Source organism: Coffea eugenioides, chromosome 7, assembly GCF_003713205.1.
Source record: "Coffea eugenioides isolate CCC68of chromosome 7, Ceug_1.0, whole genome shotgun sequence".
NCBI classification, from domain to species: Eukaryota; Viridiplantae; Streptophyta; class Magnoliopsida; order Gentianales; family Rubiaceae; genus Coffea; species Coffea eugenioides.
The window spans coordinates 20604258-20613795 of record NC_040041.1 but is presented as its reverse complement, the minus strand read 5'-3'; the positions used below and the strand labels follow the sequence as shown (position 1 = coordinate 20613795).

Genomic DNA, 9538 nt, shown 5'->3' with positions numbered 1-9538 from the left:
TCCGCATTTGGGTGGGAGTTTCCTTTGAAGTACAGCTGATACATTCTCTCCCACCATCACTCTTTCATCACCCCTTAGCTTTCTTTTGTTAACGCACAAGTCTTTCAAGAACTTTGCGTACTTGGGTACCTGCTTGATCGCGTCCAATAAGGGGATGTTTACTTGAACTTTGCAGAACACATCCAGGATTTCTTTTTCCTTCTCTGCCCTCTTTGTCTTTTCCAACCTGCAAGGAAAAGGAGGTAAGTTAGATTTAATAGTGGGCGGAGAAGTGAAGGTTACCTTAGGATCCTTGCGAATACGCCCTTCCTCTTCAATTTCCTTCTCTATCTCCTCTTCACTTTTGCTTTTTGAACTTTCCACTTTAGGCCCTTCTAGTTCGTTGCCACTCCTCAGCGTCATGGCACTTACATTCCTGGGATTTACTTCAGGTTGTGAGGGTAACTTTCCATAAGCGTGGGACTCCAAGCGATTGATAGCAGTTGCCATTTGGCTTATTCGAGCCTCCATATCCTTCATGCCTGCTTTTGTGTCCTGCTGGAACTGAGTGGTGCTCATGGTTAAGGCTCTAGTTTCTTGCTGGAGTTGAGCCATATTTGTGGTCAATGACCTGGTCTCTTGCTGGAGCTGGGCGGTAGTCGTAGCCAGACTCTTGACAATATCCTCCAAGGAACTTCCCGAGTTGGAGGATGAGGGTTGCGGTTTCGGTTGCCATGGTTGCTGAAATCCTGGTGGACGATTGGAGAATGCATTTTGTGGCCTATTTCCATAGCTGAAATTGGGATGATCTCTCCAACCCGGATTGTACGTGTTGGAGTATGGATCGTATTGCCTATGAGGCGCGGGCACGCCTCCGGCCATGTTCACTTGTTCCGCCCCATTCTCTTGCAATATAGGGCATGAGTCAGTAGGGTGACCCATATTTGTACAGATTCCACTGGCCTTTACTTGGGGCACATTCCCCACAGCTAATTGTCGAACAACGGATGTGAGCTCCGACAACTGTTGCTGAATAGATGTCGACTCCACCTCATTAACCCTGCGGGTAGGGTTACTCTCACGGAAGCCAAACTGTTGAGAATTCTCTGCCATAGCTTCAATGAGCAGCCATGCTTCCCTCGGGGTCTTATTTGCCAGTGCTCCCCCACTCGCAGCGTCGATGATACTCCTATCAGTTGATTGGAGTCCTTCATAGAAATATTGGATTAACAGTTGTTCACTAATTTGATGCTGTGGGCATCTAGTGCACAACTTGTTAAACCTTTCCCAATAGTCATACAAGGACTCCCCGGGATACTGTTTAATGCTGCAGATTTCCTTTCTCAAACTCGCAGCCCGGGATGCAGGGAAGAATTTCTCCAAAAACTTCTTTTTCAACTGTGCCCATGTGGTAATGCTACCTGCTGGTAGGTAATACAACCAATCTTTAGCTGCATCCTTGAGAGAGAACGGAAAGGCTCTCAGTCTAATTTGCTCTTTAGTGACCCCAGGAGGTTTCATACTAGAGCAAACCACCTCGAACTCCTTAACGTGCTTGTGGGGTTCTTCACCAGAGAGACCATGGAAAGAAGGTAAGAGGTGAATCAGCCCCGACTTCAGTTCGAAAGCAGTATTCTCAGCCAGAGTGGGGAATGTGATGCATAAGGGCTGGTGAGTCAGCTCCGGGGCAGCCAGCTCCCTTAATGTTTGAGTGTTGGCCATGCTTACTTCGTCTTCTACCGACTCGTTTGCAATAAATAAGGGCCCTTCTTTTCGCTTCTTGGTCTCTTGCCTCCGCCTACGCGCTGCCTTCTCAACCTCAGGATCGTATACTAATTCACTTGTGCGAGAAGAACGGGTGGAATTAGGGGTTGCCTTTTATACCTTTGGAAAGTTGGGAATGTCTAGTTTCAAATGCCACTGACGACACTTGATTTCAATATCGGAGCACAGAGTTATGGACGAAACAAGAAGGCTGTCTGAGCATTACGGGAAAATTTTTCCAGGTTTGCTAACTTTGTGAGATTTATCCATTTGACCAACCAAACCTCAATATTTTTCGATGAAACTTTATACACCATCTACACAACATATAAACATCATATACAAGCCATTAAAACCTCAAAATTCCGCAAAAAGATGCACAATCATAACAGGGGCAGAATTGGAAACTTTACATCTATGCATTTCTTGAAGTTTATACTAGCTATGCACCACTAATCTACAAATTTGAGCACTAAACCAATATTAAATCCATTATCAAGCATCATATCAGCCATCAACCCAAGAGTGGGAGTTCATAGAGCCCACATTCAAAATTTTCTAACAATAACAAGCCACCCACATGGATATCTAAGCTCATAAGTGTAAATCAACTTCCATAGGCCAAGAATTTGAGAATTGATCGCCATTTACTTGTGTTGGTGAACAAGACAGAATTTTCGGCCTTCCTTACTGCAAAATGAACCGTGAAAAGCTCCCCCTTTTTAGCTAGATACAATCCCCAAGTGTTCAACTAGGTGTAGTTTAATTTTGGTTTGATTTGTGACAGGTGCCGAACCTGCACAATAATAAATACCTACTCAAGAAAATTACAAATTTTGTATATAGCGGTGAGTAGGATCGAATCCACAGGGAGCAGGTAGGAAATTATTTCTTTCCAAATCCGTAGAACAGAATTGGGGGATTTTCAATGGGAGGCACACAAATAAAATAAAATAAAACAAACAAAATTCAAAACTAACTCACAAAGCACAATTCAATAAAAATAGCAATTAACAAAAGTTCTACCCAAAGGATCAACTGCTCTGGCACGGTCCAATTAAATGCTCATCGATGCAAAGATATTTCACCCATTTATCACTAGGTTGGTTATAGCCATCAATAAGCTCTGACAACCAGCTCTTCCGTACTTTTTCGACAGTCAAGGTACGACCATTGACTGCTTCTCTAACCAGATAACAACCCTAGGTACGACCGTAGGAATTTAATTATCCAATTGCATTAAAGCTAGAAGAACCCAACCCTAACCAATAAACACGCTAAGAAGGTTTATTTAAATTAGATCTTGCGTTTCCCCATCATAAAGCCAATTATGGTGGTTACCACGGGGCGCTAACTAAATGAACAATTACGGATTCTATTTAATTAACGTGGCAGTAGGCTATTAAATTAAATCAAATACCCGGCCGTTGATATTCAATTAATCAAATACCCATGAACAATTAATTCAGGAAACGCACGAACAGCAATTAATTGGAGGAAATAATGAAGATTCGGTTAGATCTCACAGATATTATGGACCGCGCCTTCGCGTCAACCTTTGGGTAGAGGAGGAAATTAGCCGCTCCTCATCGTGTCAATCCCGCGTGATTTAGTTGAGTACATTCAATTGATTTCCGAAGAATTGGAAAAACACAAGAGGAATCTCACGGAATTTAGAAGAGTCAAAAGCAAACAGTGAAAAAGGGTTTCCGTTGTACAGAGCCCAGATGCAATCCGCAGAAATATTCAATGCCTGGCCACTAGCCGCAGGCGAAACAAAAGTAAAAGAAAGAAACAGGAGAAAGCGTCTGACCCTCACTTTCTTTTGGGAAAAGTAAAACTAAAACTAAGAAAAAGATCATCTCAATCTTGCTTTGTCCTTTTCTTTTTATAGCCGCCGTCCAAGAAGAGTCAAAGAAGGAAACGTCTGGTGCAAAGCCTAGTGTTGTCTCCAGAGTTCTGATCCCACGCTCCGGGTTCACGTGGACCACGGTCCGTCTTTCGGTTTCGTCCACCTTCCAAGGCGTGGCCACACCTTGGAACGGTAAGTCTTCTGGAAATTCACCCCGCGAGATCATTTTTAATGCCGATCACCTATAATTCATACCAATGTGAAATATGAGTTAGACCTCAGTACTTAGCACAGTAAATATCTAAAATTAGGCCGAAATAACACTGCGAAATGTGCCAAATAACTGTTCTATCAATTTGGTTGAGATTTGGTGCAAGAATTCGGAGTAGAAAGTGATGGAGCAAGGCTGGTTATTTTCTTTCCCTTGGCCGGCTGTTCTTGGAGTGAGGAAAGGGAGTGTTTGCTCAAATAAAGCGTTCTTAAGAACCTTTAATGTGTGGCTCAAGTTGGTGCAAAAGTCAACTCTTTAATAGTGCGCGTACGCCCGCATTTTGTACTCGATTCCTCTCGCGTTCATTTCACTAGTGCACTAAACCTTTAATGCACTCATAATCATATTCATATTATTTACTCTTAATTGTCCCAAAATAAGGGTCTAAAGTCCCTCAATTATATCGCGCGTGTAAAACGCGTATCTCCAAATTAAGCGCGTTAAAGCGAAACTTCCAAGAAATTCTTATAATAGTGGTACTAATAACTATCACTTGAGTATTTAAACATAAAATACCTATCTTAAGTCCATCCTGCAAGTCTCTAATTTTCCAAGTTTATAGTATTCTCGAATCGATTATTGACCCCAATCGCGTATTCACTATTTTCAATTAACGAGCTTCCAAAAATTAAATTTTGAAACGAGTCACTTTAAAATATAACGAAACTATAATTTCCATGTAATCAGGTCTAAAGTGGTTTAAAAAAAATAATATTCGGATTAAATGGGCAGTTAAATATTTAAATAACTTGAAGTGGAATTTTAAAATAATAAAAATTTTGTAAGATATCACACCATTGAACCGAGCTGTTTCGCTAATTAGATCATTTCTGCAAATGACCCGTTGACTTTTCAACAGCTCAGCGATTCAACCGGATTAAATCAGAAACCCAGCCGGTTTTGTGGACAAACTGGTTTTGAGGAAAAAAATCTTTCCAAACCTTTGCTTGGATTCGAACCTAAGACATTTAAGTAAGTTTATGATATACTCACCACCAAACCACTTTGTCACATGTTAATTAATTACCATTCTTATACTATATGAACGTTTTGTCAATTTTATCTTTATTTTTTTTATTTCTCCAAAACAAATTTATTTGAAATCTTTTAATAAAAGCTTATGACCCCTAAATTATATAAATTATTAAATAGATTTCAAAAATAACATATTACATAATTTATTTTAAAGACAAATATTATTTTTAATAATTTTTTGCACTTAAAATTTGTAAGTTACCTAGATAATTACACTAAACATATAAAATTTTACACTTGAAATTTGGTGGATTACTAATTAAATTTATGTTTTGCTGATTCTTATATGAATTAAATATTCTATAGCAAATTAAATTAAATGAACATTTGTTATGACATTGTTTATTACAATTTATATCATATATCCTATATCAAAAATTATAAGACATAATATTTAAATATATATTAGTGAACCGCTGGTTCAAACCCAACTCCTTTGAGTAAGTGAGCGATTCAAAGTCTAAGGCTTTAGAACAATCAGAAAGGATGAGTGAGGGCAGCGATTAGTCATTACTTGATCACCTTTACTCACTTTCTATACGAGAAATTCGTTTATGGAAAAGATGGTGTAGAGAAATGATGAGATGGTGCTGGGCCCTTTCCCTAGGCGAAAGGACTATGCCCTCCATGAAGGGCACGACCCTTACCTGCTCGCACTCACTTACTCGTCAGAAAGGAAAGCATAACTTCGGACCTTCTGTTGTTAACATCGGCTAGACAGTATAGGCTCTGGCAACTTTCAAAACCTCCAATGAGATTGTCAGTCAGCGGATGGTCCTACTATGACAAAGCTCACGAGGTTTTTTGTATACTTTTTCTGCCCACCGCCCCGGTTCTAAGCCAACCCTTACTTATCTATTGCCATCCGCCACCCATACTCTGGTTCAACCACTCACCCACTCTGATTCAACCATTCACCCACTGGTTGAACCAGTGACCCGTTGACCCACCTCCTTCGCCGGTTTCCTCTCCAAGTCGAGTTTAATAACTATGGTTTGGAAAGATTTTTTTCCTCAAAACTGGTTTGTTCACAAAACCGGCCGGGTTCCCGGTTGAATCGCCGGGCCGTTGAAAAGTCAACGGGTCATTTGTAGAAACGATCTAATTAGTGAACCGACCCGGTTCAATGGCTGGTTCTCCGGGTTGACCGGTCAAACCGCCGGACCGGGCCAAGTTTAATAACTATGATCAATAGTTAAAACTAGCCGAATTTCATAAATTTTCAAATTAGTGGTAGTTTCACTGCTTGTTCCATATCAGAGTTTAGATATCTTATGAATAAAATGTATAGATTCAATTGCCAACAGTTCTCACATCTCAAATTTCTCTATTTTCTTTTTCTTTTCTTTATGTAACATATATGTATTTTAGCTGTTGTGGACCAAATCTCAGGATAATGTATTTATTTGAGTGCAATAAATGAATTAATTTTGGATAATGGAAGGAAGGCCAAGTGAGCCACTACATAATCATAGATCAAAGGCAACAATCTCACTTAAGAGGCAAACAATAACATTTGACCAATTTGGTGTTCCATTTCCTATTCTTTTCCTCCACAGAAGTACAATGATTACTAAATCTTCCGTCTAGAAATAACTCTAAATGATACTTGTCAAGAATTACATCTCAAAAATAGAGATTTTTTTGACCGTAAGTTGCATCATTCCTTTAAAATGCAACATAATAGAGCCCTATCATACATTCAAGTTCCATCATTCTTTTCGATGTCATCCATGCATAACCATCTGATATTTGTTGCATTTTAAACTTTTTTATTTATTAGTTACTTCCAACTTTTTTCAGGTTTTGAATGCCCAACTTCATCTTATATTTCGCTTCATCTTATGACTCCAATTTTCAAAAAGATGATGAGATAATTCTCAATGGTGCAACAATATTTCTATTTGCATCAGAAGCGGAACAATACGATGGCCTTTTTATCAAAGTACTTTGCCGCAACGAAGATATGTCAGGTTGAAAATGAATGTAGGAGCTAATAACAGGTCACCCTCTATGTATATATATTGGAGAATTATCAAATAATAGTTGATAATTTCATGATGACTTTATGAAATCCTTGTGTTATTAAAATTTCCACAAGCATGTGTCAATTAAGGAGTCGTTGGCCATGACACTAGTTATGTTGAGTCATAACATGCGCACTTGCGTTGTGACTGAGAGATTTCAACATTCAACAGAAATCATCCACAGAAAATGCTACGAAAGTGCTCTTGGAGCTATGTAGATTTGCAAAAAAGATTATTCGACCAAAACAAACAAATGTGTATCTACCAATAAGATATGACACCAAGTATTATCCTTAATTCAAGGTTAGAGATGACAAAATTCTACCAGTTTGTTAGCACAACACATTTTTATATTTAATTGATCCTTGGTATGCTAATTTTGCTATAGCATTTGCTATGCCAAACTTTTTAAAAATATATATGTGACTCTGTCCCCTTTAGTAAGTCATAGAAATAAGCAATTAGTAAAAAAACTCATTAAATCTCTTGCTCAAAGCAGAATATGGTAGCGTACTACATTTCTAAAGTTTTTCGATTTTCTTCTACCAACTATCCAATATTATTTAAAATGCAGGACGTTATGGGTGCTATGAACGGCACTCATATCATTGCTTTAGTTTCTACAACTGAGCAAGTGGTCTACAATAATAGGCATGTGATACAATTGCAAAATATTTTAATTATATATGACCATGATATGTGATTTGTTTATATATATATATATATGCTGAATGGAAGGGTAGCGCACACGATGCACGAGTATTAGAAATTGCACTGAAAATGCACATTGACTTTCCAGTTCCTTCTCTAGGTCCAAATTTAGTACTTATTTCAAATATTTAACATCATCATGCGCTAATTGTTCTATTTCGAAGAGCATAGAGTTAAATAAGTTGCTGTATTTCCTATATGCATGTAGGTAAGTCTATCTTATGGATGCTGCATATAAGATGGTGTCTGGATTTTCAGCATCATTCAAGGGAGGATGTGATACACGAGTTGGACAAGGACGTGAACGAGGCCAAGGGCCGAAGGAGTTATTCAATACTTATTACTCTTATCTTTATAATATAATTGAATGTACTTTCAGTGTTTTGAAGCAATAATTTGCCTATTTGAAAGGGCTAGTTCCATATTCATATATGCAAAAGCATATCAATGTAGTGATAACATATTGCGCATTTCATAATTTTTCTAAGTGAAAATCAAGTTTCAGATGATCACTTATTGCAGTACGAATAAGAGGACATGCAAGTTGAAGTGAAGGTAGAGTTGGTCCATACCCGCAGATACAACCATTGGTTATGTCCCCGCAGGAGATAGAAACTTGGAAAGTAATGAGAGAAGACATTGTTAATTAAATGTATGCTGCATAACGTAGACGAAGACAGTAGTAAGATGACTTTAATGTCAATATAATACTAGGTAATAACTAAGGAAGTTCTACAGCTTTTACATGAAATTAGGAAGATCAGGACAATGATATTAGTGGCCTTAACAACTTCATAATGTTGACTTATTCTAAGGGGTAGTTTAGTAGTAGGATCTTTTTAATGCCATAAAATAGGAGATGCAATTTACTTCTATTAGTGCACCAAATTGTGGACTGTGTGTTGCTTTAGTCTAGGGGATATTATATGGTGCATTGCATTCGAAGTTGCTATTGTACTGGTGGTATAGCATCAAATGTGATACATGATCGCAGGAATTCTATGTAGTTTTAGGATAGGATAAAGGCATAAAACAAACTCTGCTGCTATGGTGGATCATAAATTCTACCCATGCAAGTTTGTAGATTCAAATGTCGAATTTTTTGGCTACCAAAGCTGCCTTTATTATCAAGTAATGGAGATGAAAAAAGTCTTAACCATGACTTCTCAATATAACCAATGACATTTGCAACTTTTCCCAAAGTAACTGGATGGAGAGATAATTTGAATTAATGAAGTACTTTTTTCTTTGTGCTAAATGATATTCTGGTTAGCTATGTCTAGTGAACGGAAGAACAGCATTAAACGTTTTAGGCTAGTTCTGTGGTTTTTAGATTTGTCGGTGTCACTTGCCATGTCTTCATCATAACAACCAGATCTCACATGAATGGAAAGGCTGCTGCACTAAACATGAGACGGTTGCAAAGTGTAATGGAAATAAACTAAGGAGCAATTCAACTGATGCAGCTACGTGGAACAGCTTACATGGAAATACGTGTTCTTGTGGGCAATCGAATTAGTTTCAACTTATTCTTTGCAATCCAAACGATTTTTTTGTTATTTGAAATGTCTTTTTAATTTAATAAGTATTATGGCAAATAATATTTCAAATAGTTAGATATCCAAACATAATCAATATTTTAGGAACTAAAAATAGTTACTTGGTCAATTACATCCTAGCTATGCCTTGATGGACACCGGTCAATTGCATGTCCGCATTGCTTATAGTGAAAGCAAACTAGATGAAGGCCTGATCAATTGCATGTCCACATTACTTACAATGAATGCAAATTAGAAGGCCTTCACAAATCATGATCAATCTAGGCATAAGGGGTGAGTGCTTACTTTTAATTTATTTCAGCACAAATAAGTATATCACAGACAAACACAATAAACAAAT

The 9538-nt window shown here is 38.0% G+C and overlaps 1 non-coding gene across 1 annotated transcript; it reads left to right on the top strand.

Annotated features, from left to right (window-relative positions):
• Window positions 1-1222: 1222 nt before the first annotated feature.
• On the top strand, window positions 1223-1329 carry LOC113778958. Its single transcript, XR_003469420.1, has one exon. It is a non-coding gene; the product is annotated as a small nucleolar RNA R71 (small nucleolar RNA).
• Window positions 1330-9538: the final 8209 nt, after the last annotated feature.